Below are 18,965 nucleotides of genomic sequence, written 5' to 3'. Positions count from 1 at the left end.
AGAGCTCCACTGGAAATCTTCCTTCAGACTCTAGCCAGATTTGTCTCTATATAATAATCATTGTCAGCACTCCCATCTTTATCTTAATTTCCTGCAAAGCCAATATAAAATGCTTTAACAGTATCCAGATAAATCTATTGCATTTCTGTTTTTTAAAAAAAAGTATTTAGCTTACTTAAAAGCTATCAGATTGCCATGTTTTTAAATTTTCTTTGCTTCAATATTTTTTAAGGTCTTGTATATATTCCATAGTGTCAACCTAGTACCATAAATAAAATTATAGCAGATTTCTTAATATGTTACAGTTACAGAGGTACATACTACTGAATTACTCTTCACACAAATAGCTCATATACATTTATGTTTCATGATCTGCTGAGTTCAGGAACTAAAAACTAAGTAACATAGTTTATAAGAAGAAAGGCCAGATAAATTGTGTTTATATTTAATATGCTTTATTTAGAAAGTTATTTCAGGTTTTGTACAATTTCTAGAATAAAAAGAATTTTGAGGAGTGGAATTTAAAAAAAAAAACAAGATGCAAACCACAGGAATGTGTAGCAGGAAGATGAGCTGAGGTTCAGAGGCTAGTCCCCACACTTGGTGCTGCTGGTGCAATTCATAGTGAGTCCAAAAGGCTCTGTAGAACAGCCACTCCATATGCTTCCATTCACAGGTCAGAGAACTCTTTCCAACCATCAAAAGGAAGGTTTTGTCTAAAAGCCTCACTCTGTATGATGTTTGTTTTCCAGTTATCACAATGTGGAGTTATGACAAGCACATTACAGTTATAACATGTCAATTAATTATACTTGCTGCCATAAAATCGAGCATATGCACACCTAAAACAAAATGGCAAACTGAAATGAAAGCAAAATAAATGCCAAAATAATGCCAGTGAGCATCTCTACCGTATGTGAACCTGAGGAAGTTCTGTAAATATTTTCCAAAATTAAAATAATTTTTGCAAATACTGAAATACAAATCTCACGATGCAAAGAACAGTTTAATATTATCATCTTAAATTTTTTGTTACATATCCTAGAGATGATATTGTTGAATTCAAAAATACATGGGAAAAAACACCCCAATCAGTAAATTGAAAGTCATTTAAATTGTGAGAAGATTCATTAATACAGGAAGCAAAAAAACAATTTGAAGAAATGGCAGGCGCACTCTCAGTAGAACGTGAACGTATGCTAACCCATTTACTGTGTTTAGATATAGTCAAAATTCATATGTACCAGTAAAAGCTGTTGAGTAAGCTGTATTTATCATGTGCCGTGGTTAATTGCAACTTGGGCTTGTACCTAATCCAGCCATACTGCAGCCAATCTAACCTTCACAGTGTCTAAGCAGCTTATTTACACTAAATATGTTCTATCATCCCAAACCCCTAACCAATATACTGGAATTACAGACTTTTTATGACCAGATACAAAAACGTAGTTCTGCTTTACATTTACCTCATAGGGACAACTTAAAATTGATTTTAAAAACCCAGGAGTTCTCTTTCCCTCAAAAATGGTGTGTTAAAAGATCAGGAAATTTTTTCAATATGTTAGTTTGAGATTTACAGAAATATCCTGAGAGACGAAAGAAACATTTGAGAAGCCTAATTGTACAGGAGATAGTATTATCAATATATATTCTGTATCAAGTAGATGAGTTTAAAAGATTTAATTTATTAAACTTCCCATTCTTAAAAAAAGATGAAGTGTATAAGTTGCTCTACAGCAACTTCAAGATTAGAACATACGAATTTTTCTTTCCTCATTCTCTGGGGCTAACATGGTTCTATGAGGAAGTTTCTAAACATTTGGCATTTGCTTAAATTTATGAACCTCAGATTTCAAGAAATTAGAATAATTACAGTGTAGTAAGACCAGGTAATATGTGAAAATACTGGCGTTTAGGAACCAAGATCCAACTTCTGTAACATTATAAATTATACTGACCCCCTTTAAAAACATTACATCACTAAAAGCACTGTATGACTGTGCTGTATTTTATTATTTGTATGTATTTATTAATTGCATACTGTATTTTATTTATTAATTGAAAAAAAGAACTTCACATAAATTTGAATTCAAATGTAAGATATTACATGTACATATTTACCACATCAGCAATTCTTTACACTAATGTATCTTTGAATACAAATATTAGTATCGTAATATAAAATATTATCATTTTAAAAGGGGTTTCATTTTCTCTAAATATCTTCTAGACTTAATTCTGTCTGCAAAGATATTTCAAAATTCAACATTTTTATTGTGGTCCTATTTACATGAACACGTAACACAGCATTCTAACGCTATGCAATAATCAACAACATAAAGTTCTTTCCTGATATAAAGTGTTTGCTTGTCATAACTCTGTCAGTTTTCTGTTCTGTTCTTCAGCACTGATTTTGACAGATACACTCTGTGCTATCAGTGGCTTACTCTGAACTGTATAAAGGGGAAGCTGCCAGTGCAATTTGTTTCAAAGAACTTCTAAATAGACTGCAAAAATAGCAGGATATAGACAGGGAAAAAGATACTACAATAATGAATTCACCTTAAGAGCAGCACTGGCTATTAATATATTTTAAAGGGAACAAATATAAAAATATTTTTGATGTCTGTATATTCCTTCTCTATAAGTTGTTTTCCCATTTTGCCATATTGTGAATATAAGAAAAAATAGCTGTGTAGAGACTCAGTGTGTGAGAATCTTTCACAATTGATTTTTACTGTTTAAAGAATATTTACAACAAAAGGGATGATTTCAGCTTCCCTGTAAGATTTCTGCCTGAGTTAACTGGGCCTTACACAGAAAAACCCTTGAAAGTTCTGCAGGTAAAATGGAGTGTGTCCATTCTCACCCCATTCTCAGCCTCTTAGGTACAGTACTCTGTGCTCTTTCTCTTTCTTCACCCTTTTGAAGGCTTTCTGTCCCACCAGATTGGCAAAACTTTAATAAATGATCCTATCATCAAACGTTAGTGAGAGCTGAAAATTATTTGTTTGCCAAGTAGATGTTCTTCCCTTCTTCCTGACAAATGAAGCAGAGACTTATCTGTCAGGCTACCCTGCTTACACATCCAGAGTACCATTCACATCTCTGAAGTGATACAGAATGCTTTTGCTGGAACAGAAGTGTTAGTTGTTGTCAAAGCTCTTTAGGGTCTGACAGCTGTTAGCTTTCAGGAACAGCACGGAATGAGACTAAATACTGTAGAACACATGGATTTTAGCAAAATATGGAGCAAAGAAATTTGGGAATAGGAGGCATTAGGGGCCACAGAGCTCCTACACGCGTGATAGGGAAGGGGTATTCATGAGACAACAGCAACCCAATGAAAGCAGCAAATATATCAAGCTCTTATGGGAATTAGTTACTTTGACACAGACGTATGTTCTTCTGCCTAGTGTTACCAATTTCTTTCTTCACTTTTGTAGTGAAAAGGACATCAGACTTTCTGTACTTTATAATATGCACCTGCTATGATGGTATGCTTGCTTAATAGATCCTCTACAAATCATCAGAAACTTTTCTTCATGTCATTAATAATTTCTTTCAATATTGTAATTTTATGTACAGGCAGGATTGTCAGGGAAGAAAAAAAGTCTCCTTTCCTACTCTAAACTTGTTTTTAAGACCTTAGGCCTAATAGCTGGGTTAGGTGCACAATAATTAAACCAGGGTCTATTGTATTGATTATCTATTTTCCTCATTACTATCTGCTAATATGTCATTCAAAATATATGAAAAGTGAAATTTTTGAGTACTTAAGAAAATTTCTAATATCTTTTGGGAGAGGGTCATATTGCCTACCTCCATGAGGGAGAGAAAAAGCAATACAAAATAGTTCTTGAAACTTTTCTTTTAGTTATTTTATGATTACTACCTCATATGGAAGAGTAAAATCAGTACCGATGTGAGGGATTCAACCTGTCTATAAGGTTAAGCTCATATTTTTGATATTTTTAAGTGAATCGATACAGCTGTCATTTCATAGCAAACTTCACTAAGGTGTTCCTCCCTCTGTTCCCCCATGGTTCTATTTTATTCTCTTCTTTAAATCTATCATATACAGTTACATTTTGTTCTAATACAGAATATATGGTCTAACAGTACAGTGAAAAAGCCATGAATCTGTAATTAATCTAAATAATGAAGACACAGGAGAAATAAGGAGGAGCATTACAGTTTCTAAAAATTTGAAATGCTGGTGTGCACTAACTTTGTACAGTGTGTGGAAAATTGTATCTTAGGAAATGGAAATCAAGCTATTTTGGAAAAGAGAGAGCGCCACTGAAATACTCTGCCTTGCTTTTATACTTCTTGTTGAACTCTTAATTTGGGTTTACATTCACTTACTCCCTCTTCTGAAATAGCAGTACGTCATATCAAATTATCAAGGCAACATCTGCCAACAGTTTTGTCTACAGAACGCTGAACTACTGGATCAAAACTGTGTCTTGGAGAGATTTGCTAAGGTATAATAATTTTCTACCCAAGATAAAAATTATTTTTATGGCATATAAGAGGTAGGTGTTTATAAGCAGCAAGTGTCCTTTGAAGGAATAAATTACTTGCATTAACCTATTATGTGACAACGGTATAAAAAGAAGGTGGGTTTTTTCCCTCCACTAAAAAAGGTGTCTGAGATCCTCAAGTTATTGAGGAATGTATAATATGTCTGTAAACATATCTGTCATAGAATCAGCATATGAGTGGAAACAAACTTTGCATAATTTCAAATTTATCACAGGTCTTAAAATAATAATTTTAGCTTGGAGGGGAGAGGAGAATTAATATGAATTTATTCTGTTGTGAATGTGTTCCCAAATGTTATAAAAATGACTTCAGCTGCTGCTTCTTAGGAAAAAGAAATCAATAAAGGAAGTCAGACATAACAAATGAGAATTTCAGGCCCAGTGACAGTAGACAGAGACCTGGGTGCCTTATATCCACACACCTTTCAATCAAGTAATATGTGTACTACAGTGGAATAAACTGAAGACACTCTGGCAGCCAAGTAGACTTTGATCATTTTTGTTCATAGATGTGACTCATATTTCAGTAGCCTCTTTTTTCTAAGCTACTGATCTTCCCTAAACTTTACAGTGAGTGCTCAGTGAACTTAAAAAAACCTTTACTCATTCTGCAAACCAACATTAAATACTCATGCTGGGCCACACTATTTTTTTCTTAAAATATCAGATATAGTCTCTTTGTTACAGTTTTTTTTTGTCCAACGTCCTTCACAGTCTACAGAGCAAATTATGGTGAAATATTAATTACTTTTTATAATCGCAGTGCATTCATTAATTCAGTTTTATACCAGAAATGAAGTTTGAAAATAATAATTTGCCTGCATTTGGTTTATTTGATGGTTTTTGTTGATTCATGGTTTTTTGTTGATTATGACTATGTTTTTTATTTATTTCATGGCACATTAAGATACTGTACACAATTAAAAATAAAGATGATAAATACACTTTCATAAATCTATCCTAGTATGTCTGAAGGGAAGGCTAAAAAGAGTTCTGTTTTTACTAGTGAGGATACAGGGATAAAGAAGGCGTAGTAGGGACTGCCTTATTCTTTTGGTTCTTTTTAATGCTAGACAGCACCATCATAAACCACACATTGGTAGAAAAATGTGACATAGGCTTTGGTCCCGCTGCCCTTGTGCCGATATGGTGTCTCGCTGGCTCTAAGATATGAACGTTATTTCTGATGAATTTTGTCCAGATAGAGCATAACGGGTAGGCTCTGTGCAGTCTGTGAAAGCTGTATCTGCGTAGTAGAAAAGTGAAGCTGTGTGTTGTGTGTTCTGGGTGTGAGATGAAGGCGTGTGGGAATCTGAGCTTTTCAAAGCCTGCTGAGGTAATGCTAGATGACTGCAGAAAATAGAAAGGGCCAAACTTGGTGCGCTGCTCTCTATATTGCCTGTTCAGCATGACCTCTGGAATAGGCTGTGTCCTATGCTGCACAAGTTTTTACTTAAAAAAAAAAACCACAAACCAACAACAAAAATCTAGGAAAGAAATAACATCTGACTTCTGGAGCTATTACTTGATAGTATAGTCAAAGCCTTAGTTTGCACCTGCTAGATCTACTTTGGCATAGCCTTTTCCAGTGGAGCTAACTGGATCCTCTTTCTACCTCTCTACCAGTCAAAACAATTGTTGACCCATGCAGAATGCATACTGTGCTTCCCCCTGCAAGGATGAAAAGCAGCTATGTTAGCTATGATGTCTCGGGTCTCCCAGAGGCATCATAACTATCAGAAGCAGAGCGCTACCCAGAAGTTGTGGGAGTAGTACTGCCTTGTTACACCTTTCTTTTTTTAACGCTACAAGAATCGTAAATAACTTTCCTTAAAACATCTCAATCTCTAGTCTCTCTAGGGAAAAACCCTAAAAAAAGTACATTTTGTATGGTCATTTATAGCTGAAGTACCAGTTAAAAAAAACACAACATGGAAAACAACAGTTAAAAATTGAAGCTTTTTGCTTTCAGTAGAGAGGGATACTGAAAGTCACCCTAAAGGAGATATTCAGAAGCATTGGGTTTAGGATTTGAGCACTCTAGGAAGTCACCTTAGAAAGGACTTCCTGAAATGCTGTCTCGTCTTCTGCTGCCTTTTAGTTAACGTTGTGTGATAATACCTGATATTCAAATCCAAAGAGGTAGTTTTTCATTCCTTTTATATTAATTTCAAATTATTCATTGTGTCAGCACTTGCTCTTGGCAACATCAAAAATACCTGTTACAAGTAATCATTACAATGTGTTACACCAATAGCGATCATGGAAAATTAGCATTCTGTGCATTATCAATGGTTTGGATGAATGAAAGAATCTTGCCAAGAAAATACAAATTATCCAATAAATATATTCTTTAATTTTTAGGGGATACATAAATAATGATTTTGAGTAACCAAGAATACTTTCTGCTTTGCTCATATTTTAATAGTGTGCTTCTCATTGCTGTTTTAGTAATTAAGTCTTATGACATTCCAGAGAGCATAAATCCTGCTGAGATGTTTAAGTTTAGAGCAACCTCTTGATGTACAAACAAAATAAATAAAAAAAAGGGGCACTTACCCAGGATCTTAACAAGCTGTTTTGCTTTTACCTTTGAAACAAAATTGACTGGTAAAGCAATATGTCCTACTGAAACTGTTCTAGCCTCGTTGTTAGCTAGAACCTCCTTTTGAAATTCATTGCCTTCAATTACATTTTTTAAAGAATTTTAATTATGTGCCTGAAAAGAATAAAGATGCTCCAGGCTCCATTTGTTTATCATGGAAGGCCTAAAAAAATGAGGACAGAGCTTCCCAGCTCATGCAGGGGTTGCAGAGAGAGAGAGATGACTTTTAATTCGACAAGTTCAGAGAGATTTCTTAGTTTGACGCGCACCGCAGGGGGTCTTTGAGTGCCTGGCAATACTTCAGCATTCTGAGCTTTGAAAGTCTTTCCCTGCAGCAGAAATTGTATCAAAAGCCAATGATAATATTCCCTGCAAGGTAAAGGACCCTATTGAAGATTTCTAGGGCTGTTTATTTATTCATCACAGTTTTTTCTTTTAGGACGTATCAGGCATATAGGTAATAATTCACACAGATGCTAGAGAAATGAAATGAAATAAATAAATAAATAAATAAATAAACAGGAATGCCTCATTAATCCTTCACCTTTCCCTAAAGTTTTCCGTAGGCCACGTTCACCTATAAAATTTCCTGTCATTCCCTGCCGTGTATTCTGCATACAATCTTCACTTCAAATCTCAGCTTTTTCCTATTTTTAAAGGAATTGTCATTTCTGTCTGCTTTCTACCACCAGCTGAGTACATAAGATGTTTATGGCCATTTCCTTCCACTAAACCCTCAAAGTGATTGATTAATTTTACAGAAGGATATTCAATTTCTTAGGGCTCTTTCTAAGTCTTATTTTTAAAGTAGATTTGAGATAACTGTTTCAAAGCCAAGATTAAAGCATTATGTATATTCCAGAGATCAGAGTTTTAATGTTTTGCTATTACTTTTATTTGAAAAGTATACACATATGGGTGTTTTTTTCTGGTTTTGTTTTGTTTTGTTTCTGCAGCAGTACTGGGACTGTGAGACTACGACAACCTTTCCCTTGTGTAATGTCAATGTCGGCTATCGCTTTGGCAGAATCAGCCAGCTCAGTGAAGACAGAAAACCTCTCCTTCCCTCCTCTTTTTTCATCTGCTGGTGGCATTCAAAGTGACCTTCCCTTATAAATATTGGTGAGTGCCCACATGGGGAAAGCAATTCCTTGGTGCAAAGAACTTGTTTCAAAAAGCTGTGTTGAGCTGAGGGGTTTCCATTTTTTCCAAACTATAAAAAACCCCTACATTTGCAGGTGTTTGTTTTATAATTTTTAGCAATAATTTTAGGTCTTTAACAACGCTTATTTGTCTAGACTAATAAGCATTTATAGAATACTAGCATTTGCTACCCATTCAAACTACATGAAACAATATTTCAAAATGCCTGTTTTAGAGAAATAAATACTTCCTGATAGCAAACAAGAATCTCTCCCCTCTTCCTATTACTTTCTGATGGATAAACGTTCTGGAATGTTATAAATTTATTACAACAGCCTAAATATGGCAAGATGAAACTTTCCCAAGTGTAGGAATTATGGAAGATAGCTAGAGGCTCTGTTTTGGGACCCTTCTGGTTTGGGAAGCATGCCTAAGGTGAAATCACAGCTCTGCAGAAATTCTGATACCCACAGGGCAGTCCAGGAATGATGTAGTAACTGTAGTAGTTTTATAAGGCTGTCTAAATTACATAGTTCAGTACTGAAAAAGTTTTCAGGTCATTTGAGGCTATCTCGGCTGATTCATCCTGCTGGAGACATCCAGTATACCTACAGAGACTTTCAGTGTTGAAAACAGATGTGTAGATAGTGAAATAGCCACCCAGGGCTCAGCAATATTTACGGTACCATAACATAGAACAATACAAAATACATAGTCAGATGCAAAAAATACTTAACCTGGCTTTGAAAAGTTTGGATGCTGTAAGTATGTGCAGGATCTAAGGCTGGAAATTATTTAAGGATTACACATTTTTAATCTAAATACATTGCCATAAAGAGTCACTTAGCTGCCATTCAGTATTAACTACATTATTGCAATTATATCCTATTCAGACTACAGTCAGACAACTGTGATGTATCATTCATGACTGTATGATAAGTAATGTTTGATTATTTTAAAAAAAAATTTTCTTCACTATATGTGTATTTGAAGTATGTCAGTTTAAAGAACCAGAGAAGCTTCAAAATAAATATTAATAGCAGCATTATCATGGCACCATCCTAAAAAAAATAATGCCTTTTCATCAAAGGAGGGTGGTGAGGCACTGGAACAGGTTGCCCAGAGAAGTTGTGCATGGCCCCTCCCTGGAAGTGCTCAAGGCAAGGATGGATGGGGCTTTGAGCAACCTGCTCTAGTGGAAGGTGTCCTTGCCCATGGCAGCGGGGTTGGGACTAGATGATCTTTAAGGTCCCTTCCATCCCAAACCATTCTATGATTCTGTGAAGGGAACATTTCCAGCAAAAGGAAAGGCTGGTCTATGTAGTGTATGTACCTCTTGCTTGAAGAATGAGCGGTGATGCCGTTTAGAAGTTCCTCAGCTATGTATTTTGACTGTCACTGATTTCCTTGGCCACTAGTAATTGGGACAGAGAGGAGACGAGAAGGAGGAGGACAAAAATTTATCAGAATTGCATAAGTGACTATGCATTTGGGTATACGGGTAAGTCAGTATCAGGCTTGGTTTTGAGGGTTTGTGTGAATCTCTTAGAACTGAATTAAGTCTTCATCCTGGTCTGGGATCATTGTAATAACGATCACAAAAAATGAAGGAATTAATAAATATGTAGGATGAATAAATTTTCTACAGCTTTTCATCTAGTAACGTTGTGCTAGTCATAACCACATACTACATTTAGTTCAGTGACATATACTGGTAGGGTTGCACATGATTTAAAACATTAAGGGAAGGTAGGGGTTCAAAGCGTTCATCTTCTGAGAAAGGCCTTCTTTAACTGCATTTCCATTCTAAAGTTGTCTGTCAACTCGTTTTTATATCTTTAGAGTATGTTGCATACAGTAGCTGTACAGAATAACTTTCTGTTTGATCATATTATGATATTTTGCACATGTAGCTGCTTTCTTTTAAAATGGATAGGACAGAACTATAGACAGTCCAACAGTTAAAGACTCATCATTTCTTGTTTTCTGTGCAGGATTCCAAGTATCGGCATACAGATCACAACTCATTCTTTTAAGTTATAATGTCATTTATTGAAATCTTGCAGGAGCAAGTGGTATACTAATAATAGGTAACAGGATGATCGTAAGCTGTGCCAGGGCCACAGCAACTGGTCTATTCTCACTCAGACTGTAGCAGCTTTGTTGACTTTAGGATGTGGCCAGAGAGGATCAAATGTAATTGTTACCATTTCTCACTTCATTTCTGGTAGCCCCCCCCCAAAAAGTGGCTTTTTTAATTCTGGGAACATTCATTGCTAGAAAGAAGTGACAAAGCATGCAAATAATATGTGATATTATGTTTTCATGTTTAATTTCTCTTTGGTACAACCATGTACTTCAGTAGATCTGCCAGATGGTTCTAGATTGAGTAATATGCTGCTTCCATTGCATTATTCACGTATTTGATATTTTGTTCAAGTGACATTTTAGAAAGAGTAAGGGGACTTAATTCAAGAAAATTCAGATGAGTAAATAGATAAATAAATAAATGAACTATTGCATGTATATACACTTACAAATCTCTCTATATGAAGAAGATGGGATTGAACGTATTCCTGGTTTTAACCTATTGTGTCTCAGGGGGATTAATCCAATTCTGATTATTTTATTGTCTTTTTTTTTAAACCTCAACTATTTTTCAGCAGTTTGGTGAAAAATCCCATGTAAGCTCTAACACAGAAAGCTTTAAAGGCAAATTTACCCCTTTGAAGCCTGTAGCTCTGAACTACATATGAAGGCTTAATGAGGACACTTCCTTGAAGCTTGGCTTAAATATCGATTGATTGTGCACACTGCATTAGCTTCCAGAAGTATAAACTATCATTAGTCTTAAACAGTGTTGCTCTCCCCTAAGTAAAGCCATTTCCTATAACAGAATATACGTTTTTCTTTTTACCTGTAATCTTTTTTCTTCATTTTTATGTAATTTTCTTGAACCCAATCTCTTAGTAATCTGATGAAACTGGAATCATAACACCCTTGGTTTCTAAATAAAAAAGTCACACAAACTGCCAACTAGCAGAAACACGATGCTTCAGGAGCTAGAACTAATAAAGCCAGATTTCCTTTGGAAATCTTGTTTTCTTTGTTCTGTAAGATCACCAATTTCAACTGCTAGCCCAATTTTCCTATTCCTCTTGTCTCCAATTACCCTCTTTGGCTGAGAGACAAAAGAGCTCTGCTTAGTCTGCAGCTCCATGAATGTTGAGTAGCCCAGCCAGCTTGTTCAGAATCCCTGAATTCTACCCACATTTCTCTCCCTGGGGATATTAATTTGGATCTCCATCCCTGAAACTTGTAGAGTCTTAATTATCTTTCCCTTGCTTTTTTCTGATTTGGTTAACACTTCACAATCACCTAGGTGAAAAATTACTAAGTAGAGAGAGACAGGACACACATGCAGACTGGGAGTTTAACATTAGGTAAGGCTAAAATTTGCAGGCATTAAAGTACCCAAGAACTAACTGCCATTGGGAGTAAGAGACAACTCAGTAACAAAATGAAGCAGCAATGTTTTTCTTATTCAAAAAGCAAATTTTTGTGAACCGTACTTATGACTCTTAATTCCTTATTTGAACTTTTGATTATTCAAATACCAGATAACACAATTGCCCCCCACCCAAGGTTTTAAATTTAGGAAATATATAGAAATTATTTACTTTTGTTAGCTTGAGATTTTACAGATTAACTAACTCATTACTGCTATCTATTTAACCAATTAGAATAGAGAATATCAGTCATTGATTGTTTACATAAAATGTTTAGAGCTCAAGGAAATTCATAGATAATTCTGAGTAATCAAAACATTAATATAAAAATCACATCCATTCTGGTAAATACTTGTGTAACACATCTGCAATTCCTCAGATAAATGTGTCATTAAAATTAATCTTAGAACATGGTTTTAAAAAATGGAAAAAAATTATACACACGGAAATAATGAAGGTAAGTTGTTCCTTTTCAAAAGGAAGCATTATCATCCTGGTAATATCATTTGGTTAAGTACGAGAAAACTAAAATATGAATGGTGGTACTACTTCCTCTGTTAAACTGTGGGGCAAACTAAGCTTAACTGTGGAAAGCTGCTGTGTAAAGGAAGTAAATAAGAGGGCTCCTAAGAGGTGCCAAAAGCCTTTTGAGTGACAGCGTTTAGGAAGCACTAGGTATTCATGTGACAGTACTTTCAGGTAACTAGCTGTCTCGTCTGCTATTCAAATACCCAGGTCAAAGTTATTATGCATATATTCTTGTTACTTGGTTACAGTTATGCAGCAAAGTTGAAATAAAGTATATTATTATTATTTTTTTCAGATATCTGATTGCAAGAAGGAGGAAAAGATATTTTAGAAATTTATTTTTGTTTCTATTTTTTTTGTTTCTTTGCTTTCTGCTTTTATGTGTGTAACAATTTTAATCTTGATTTTAATTTTTATTCAGGTTAGATGCATTTTTAACTAAAGTTGTGGAGTTATCAAACTGTGAATTTTATGATTTTATGGTGACTGTAAAAAGGGACTTCTGTATGAGCACCACAGAGAACGACATCACTTAGCTTTCAAGCATCTGGTACTTGGACTGTCATCCAACTCTGTATTATGTGCTGTGAACTAAGTGACGTGTTTCAGCATAAAATGCACTGAGTCAAGCCTACGGGTCAGTAGAAGGTGTGTGTGGGGATAAAAGATATGCCATAAATCTCATGTTCTTGGGCTACAAAGTGGCATCTTTGTCAGAGCAGGAGTTGCAGCTAACTAGAAGCAGAGTAAAATTGAGAACGTTCACAAGGTTAAGGGTGCCCATATTCATAGCTAAACTTAAGCTGTAGCTCACTGACCATTCATAGTCTTAGGTTTCTGAGACAGTAACACTGACAGTGTAACTAAGACAGATACACAGGCTGACTGCTATGTCAGTCTGTGTCTGGCTGCAGGCATAGGCCTTCCCATCATGAGGATGGTGAGGGAAGCAAGCTTCTGAATGAGCTCCATCTAGACACAGAGTCTGCACATCATTCTTACAGAAGTCTCATGTATTCATCACTAATATCGAGAAACTTAAGAAAATGAAAGGGAATAGAACGATCAGAAGAAGCACAACTATAGCCTCCACAGAGAAGAAAGGAGGGGCCCCAATCTTGGTTTTAAGGACTGTTCCTGCATTTTTTACTGATTAGCCATTGAAAAAACACTTTTCCATTTAAGAGCTTTATTTCTTGTAACAAAGATGGTGTCAACAAAAGTTAATGAAAATTTACATAAAATAGAATTCATGGGGGTTTTTTGTATTATGTTACACATACAAGCCTTTGGAAGCAAATACACTCTTTCACTTTTTTTTTTTTTTATTTCAACTGCTAGGTGAAAAAAAAGATATCTAATACATCTGATATTATACCTTGTTTCACATGTATCCAGCAGGAATTCAGGGACAGGATTTCTTCTTCAGTATTCTTTCTCTTTCTGCCGGTTATAAAGCTTTTCCGTGTATGCTATTCTGATTGCTTTGCAAAAGTATGTTAAAAAGGCATTCTGGAACCTGACTATGTAAGACTTAGTTAAGGAAACTTAACATACGTACTATCAAAATGCACTGGTAATACTCAGATTTGCTGTCAAGTAGCTCCTGTGACTACTTGGCTTATCCTGATTTCGGATGTATGCTAGTAAACCATACCAAAGCAGCACAAATTTACAAACAAATAGAATGCAGTTAATCAGGTAAAAGGGAGGAATTTAAGGCCAAGGAGGTGGTTTTTTTCATTATCTCTTTGTTGCTTTTATTCCTCGAAACTTCTGATTGACATAGCCATTACGTTACTGTTAAAGAAACCAAAAGGAATAGACCATCAGTCTGCACTTACACTTTTGAATCGTCAGCGAGCTGTGACCAGCTGACAGCAACCAACAACCAAGTTGAAGGTTTGCCAGCTAGCAAGATGTACATTAATTAGTTTCTTGCACAGCTAAATATTCAAGCAGACATCAGAGGTGAATACAGTTTAAAAGAATTATATTCTTCTTTTAGCATCCTACTTCAGCTCAAAGTTTTCATGGTTTACAGTTTTATTCATCCCTGTGTCTCTTACACTATTCCTTACCACGTTTTCCAGTCCCACTTCAGGAATTGACTGTAGGACATGCTGAGGCAGCGTTAGCACTTGCGGGCATAACGAACTAAATCATAATGAACTTCTTCCCTGCCAACAAATTCCTTCTCCAATAATTTAAAGCATGAATTTAAGTATATCTGAAAACCTGATTTCCCTTCAAGTCAAATTCCCCATTCTAAGGTGCTAGATTTCTTTCATCTCCCTTACAGTCCAGTTTCTGTGTATGTGTACCGACCTTGTCAGCCAGTATAAAAGGCAAATTCAGAAAGACACAACAGGAGCCAGATTCTGTCTTGTGGGCCAAGTGCATGATCTTACAGGTGCTGCCCTGGCAGCGTGGTAGCATTTCTGCACAAAGGTTATTCAAGTGACTTACGCTAATTAAGTGAATATACTTCTGTACTGGAGAATAATATATTTCTACACCTTAGAAAACAGAGAGAAAAGTGAATTTTCCCTTTCAGTTCATTTTTAAATATATTCACATGCCAGGCATCGAAAAATGTTATAGATATTCTTTATGCCTTATTATTTTGTGGTACTGATATTAACAGTGATTTTTAACATATGATTGATTTCTATGCCAGCATGAAATTCTGAAATTAAATGTACTTAGCCTTCAATGGAAGAAGATGGCAATAGACAAATAAAGTGGAGAAATTTAGGTCTTTAGGCCTAAATGAGCTATCAGTCTGGTTTAAAATTTTCAAAGTTGTACATACACAATTTGAACATGATTTTAGATACTGAGAAGCCTATGGTTTATTTGTTTTCAGGTTTGAAATTTCACCTAGCTTCTTGAAAAGTTTCAAAAATATTATCAAGGTTTTCTTTTAACTCATACAGTACATTAGTGAATGTTACATTAATAGCAAACTGAGGTCCAAATCCTGAAGCCCTCCTAAATCCTTAAAGACTTTCATGCAGATAAAGTAATTTTCAAGATGTGGATGGTTATAAAGGCAAGGCCTTTGCTCTATTGTGCAATGACCTTACTGTGTTAGGGCAGAACAGTACCAGGAGAATACTGAGGTCAAACTAGCTTCAGGCATTGATAAATGTAAAGTTACCAGGAGCTGAACTATGGGAGGATGTATTTTCCCATCCAAGTGGTTCTTTACTCTTGAACAAGAAGAAAACTTAATTCAAATGAATGCGTGTCTTTTTTAAAAAAAAAAAAAGGCAAACACAAAAAAAACACAAACAAAAGCAAACAAAAAACCCCCTATTTTTCCTCTGAAAGACTCCATAACCATTTTATTTAACTGAGTGGTTGCTACAGTCTCCTTTAAAAAGAAATTAGCTGTTAATATCCTGGGAAATATTTGTGTTAAAGGTCATATTAAACAAAAGTCAAATCTAGACTATCTGAGGAGTCTGGAGAAGATGTTTAATGCAAATTTTTGTGGAAAAAAAGGATGTGTGTCACTGCAGGTCATCTCTGAATATTCTTGTTGGGGTTTCTCTGTTGGATATGCAATCTCAGCTAAATGTTTTGAAGAGGAGGAATCAAATAAATTGCCCTATTTTGGGTCTTTCTCATCTGTATACAGTTGTGCAGCTCTAGTAGACCTGAAAATTGCCCAGAGACAAACTTTTAAAAAATAGAGTGCTTTTGAGGCAGAAAATTGCTTTTCTGCAGCATGGTCTGGGGGACAGGATGTGACAGGAGGACAAGGAGTTGTCACTATGTAGCAATATTGTAAAGCATATCTTACATAACAAAAAGGATCATTTGTCTCTTTTATCTTTCATTTTCAACTACAAGAGATTTAATTGAAATGGCTGAAGGTGTACCCTAACCCAAGAAAAAGCCATCATAATTTACAATTAAAACTGAAAGTTTCCCCCTTAATCCACGTGTAATAGCTATTCATTGCAGAGCACTTGTGGTATTGATGTCTGTCCACCGCTTCAGAAGCCCTATTCTCCAACAGGAGAGTAAAAAAAAAAAAAAAAAGAGAAAAATTCATTGTACATGCATGTCAAATATTAGCGTGATTCTTGTAGTATAATAAGAAAAGAAAGTGGTTTGTGCTTTTGATTAGCCTCTTGACGTTTGAGAATGTTTCTGTATGGCTTAATTTTCCTTTTTATGGCAGTTTGTACATATAAAACAAAATGAGGAAAGGAGTAGAGGGGGAAAGAAATGTGCCATTTATATACTAAGGATATGAGGCCTCCTTTGGGCCCATTATACATTAATGGGTCAGCTGAGATTTATTAGGATATGTGTATTAATCTTTATACACATTCACATACCATAATTGTTCCTTTGGTACTATAATGTGATTAGCTTTGAATTTGTGCAATATTAACAATAATATGGATTTCCATATTACAGAACAGTAATAACAAATGGTTATTAAAAATACATGTAAAGTATGGGATGTGAAAACACTTCCAAACTCTCAGTAATCTGATTATGTTTTGTTCTGTTTAAATACCAAAATGGTTAAGTCTTTACCGTAAAGTAAAATCTTGTATGGGAAAAGCAAAAATTTTACGTTCCACAGAATTGAACGAATGAGTCTAAAACCATCTGAAAGAAAGATTAATGTCTGTTTCTCATAGAGAGCTGATGTGGATTTTTGCGCTACTAATCCTTCAAAATACAGCTAAAAGTAGAATATCAAAGATGATAGTAATGTTCAATAGTAAGGTCTTCCTAGTAGCGTGCTCTTCCATATAGGAGCGAGGTGTGGTGTGGAAGGAACTCTCTAGCATCCCTGCTACTTCCTGGACAGCCAATTCAGTATTGATACATCTACACTTCAAAGCTGAGGGGAGCTTTCCTCCTTTGTCTGGAATATTTCCAGCCATCGGGCAATCATTGTGTGATACACAGATATAGTACAGTAGGAATATAGTAAGGGAGAATTATTAATTTTAATTTTGGAAAGATAATTATTTTTTGGTTTCTCAAATGGTATAAAATAGAGCAGCCACTTTGATTTCAGATTGTTTGCAGCAGTATTAACTCTGTACGGCGAAGGGTTGTAACCCTCCTCTGTTACTCTGCTTCTGCTTTACGATCGGAAATTACAGAAGTCCCTGAACTTGGCTTTGAGACATAGAGAAACCACATTGAGAACTTTTTATAATCTTCTTATAGGATGCATACTCCTTCCTGAGAAGTTGCAAGCTTTTCTCTCCAGTTGTTTTCATAAGGTAGTGATGTTTGTGTAGTGAAAGTTCGTTTATCCTTCCTTCATGACCCCATAGTGGGAGGGTGGCTTCTTTGACCCCTCTTTCTTGAATCATGAATTTCCATGTTCACCTTGTATATTTTTTGGAGGAATAGAAGGAATATCTTATTTATACCTTCTACCATTTACCATATAGACTTAAAATGCAGTCTTCGGTGATTTCTAAAGCTCTTAATAGCATCACACTTCCCACTTTTCATTCGTCTGGTCCGAGAAAGTTTTAAGAATCATAGAATGTCCTGAGTTGGAAGGGACCCACAAGGATTGAGTCCAACTCCTGTCCCAGCAAAGGACAACCCCAAAATCCACATTATACATTTGAGGGTGTTGTCCAAGTGCTACTTGAAAAGCATCAGGCTTGGTGCTGTGACTGCCTCCCTGGGGGGGAGCCTGTTACAGTGCTCCAACACCCTCTGGGTGAAGGACCTTTTCCTAATATGCAATCTCAACCTCCCCTGGCACATCTTTCCACCATTCCCTTGGGTCCTGTCATTGGTTACCAGAGAGAGATCAGTGCCTGCCCCTCCTCCTCCCCTTGTGAGGAAGCTGCAGACAGCAACGAGGTTTCCCCTCAGTCTCCTCTTCTCCAGGCTGAACAAACTAAGTGCCTTTAGCCGCTCCTTCTATGGCTTCCCCTCTAAACCCTTCACCAAATTCTGGCCCTCCTCTGGACACCCTCGAGTAGCTTTATATCTGTAATGCACTGTGGCACCCAAAACCACACCCAGCACTCGAGGTGAGGCCGCACCAGCGCAGAGCAGATCAGGACAATCCCCTCCCTCGACCGTCTGCAATGCAGTGCTTGATGCCCCCCAGGACTCGGTTGGTCCTCTTGGCTGCCAGGGCACACTGGTGGCTCATGTTCAACTTGCCGTCGACCAGAACCCCCAGGTCCCTCTCTCATTCCCTGGTCTGTATGTATATACAGGGCTGCCGTGCCCCAGGTGCAAAATCCGGCACTTGCCCTTGTTGAACTTCATACGGTTGGTGATTGCCCAGATCTCTGGTCTGTCCAGGTCCCTCTGCAGGGCCCCTCTGCCCTCGAGAGTGTCAACAGCTCCTCCCAATTGTGTGTCATCAGCAAACTTAGTAAGTTTTCCTTCAGGTCCTGCATCCAAGTAATTTATGAAGACATTAAAGAGTACTGGCCCCAAGATGGATCCCTGTGGAGCCCCGCTAGTCACTGGCCACCAGCCTGATATAACCCCATTTACCATAACCCTTTGAGCCTGACCCATCAGCCAAGATAAGATAAATGAGAGAATGATATCTTATTAATAAATAAGATTTATTAATAGATTATGGACTGTAAAACCTGATCATAATGGAGG

At 36.3% G+C, this 18,965-nt stretch overlaps 1 long non-coding RNA gene across 1 annotated transcript in view; it reads left to right on the top strand.

Annotated features, from left to right (window-relative positions):
• The window catches only part of LOC135313265 (uncharacterized), a 542,083-nt gene extending 533,814 nt beyond the window's left edge, over nt 1-8,269 (top strand). The window contains exon 6 of the long non-coding RNA XR_010372880.1: nt 8,109-8,269. This is a non-coding gene — a long non-coding RNA (uncharacterized LOC135313265). The remainder of the gene's footprint in view (nt 1-8,108) is intronic.
• Nucleotides 8,270-18,965: the final 10,696 nt, after the last annotated feature.

Source organism: Phalacrocorax carbo, chromosome 4 (genome assembly GCF_963921805.1).
Source record: "Phalacrocorax carbo chromosome 4, bPhaCar2.1, whole genome shotgun sequence".
Lineage (NCBI taxonomy): Eukaryota > Metazoa > Chordata > Aves > Suliformes > Phalacrocoracidae > Phalacrocorax > Phalacrocorax carbo.
Note: the sequence above shows the minus strand (reverse complement) of the source record. Positions and strands in the feature narration are given on the sequence as shown.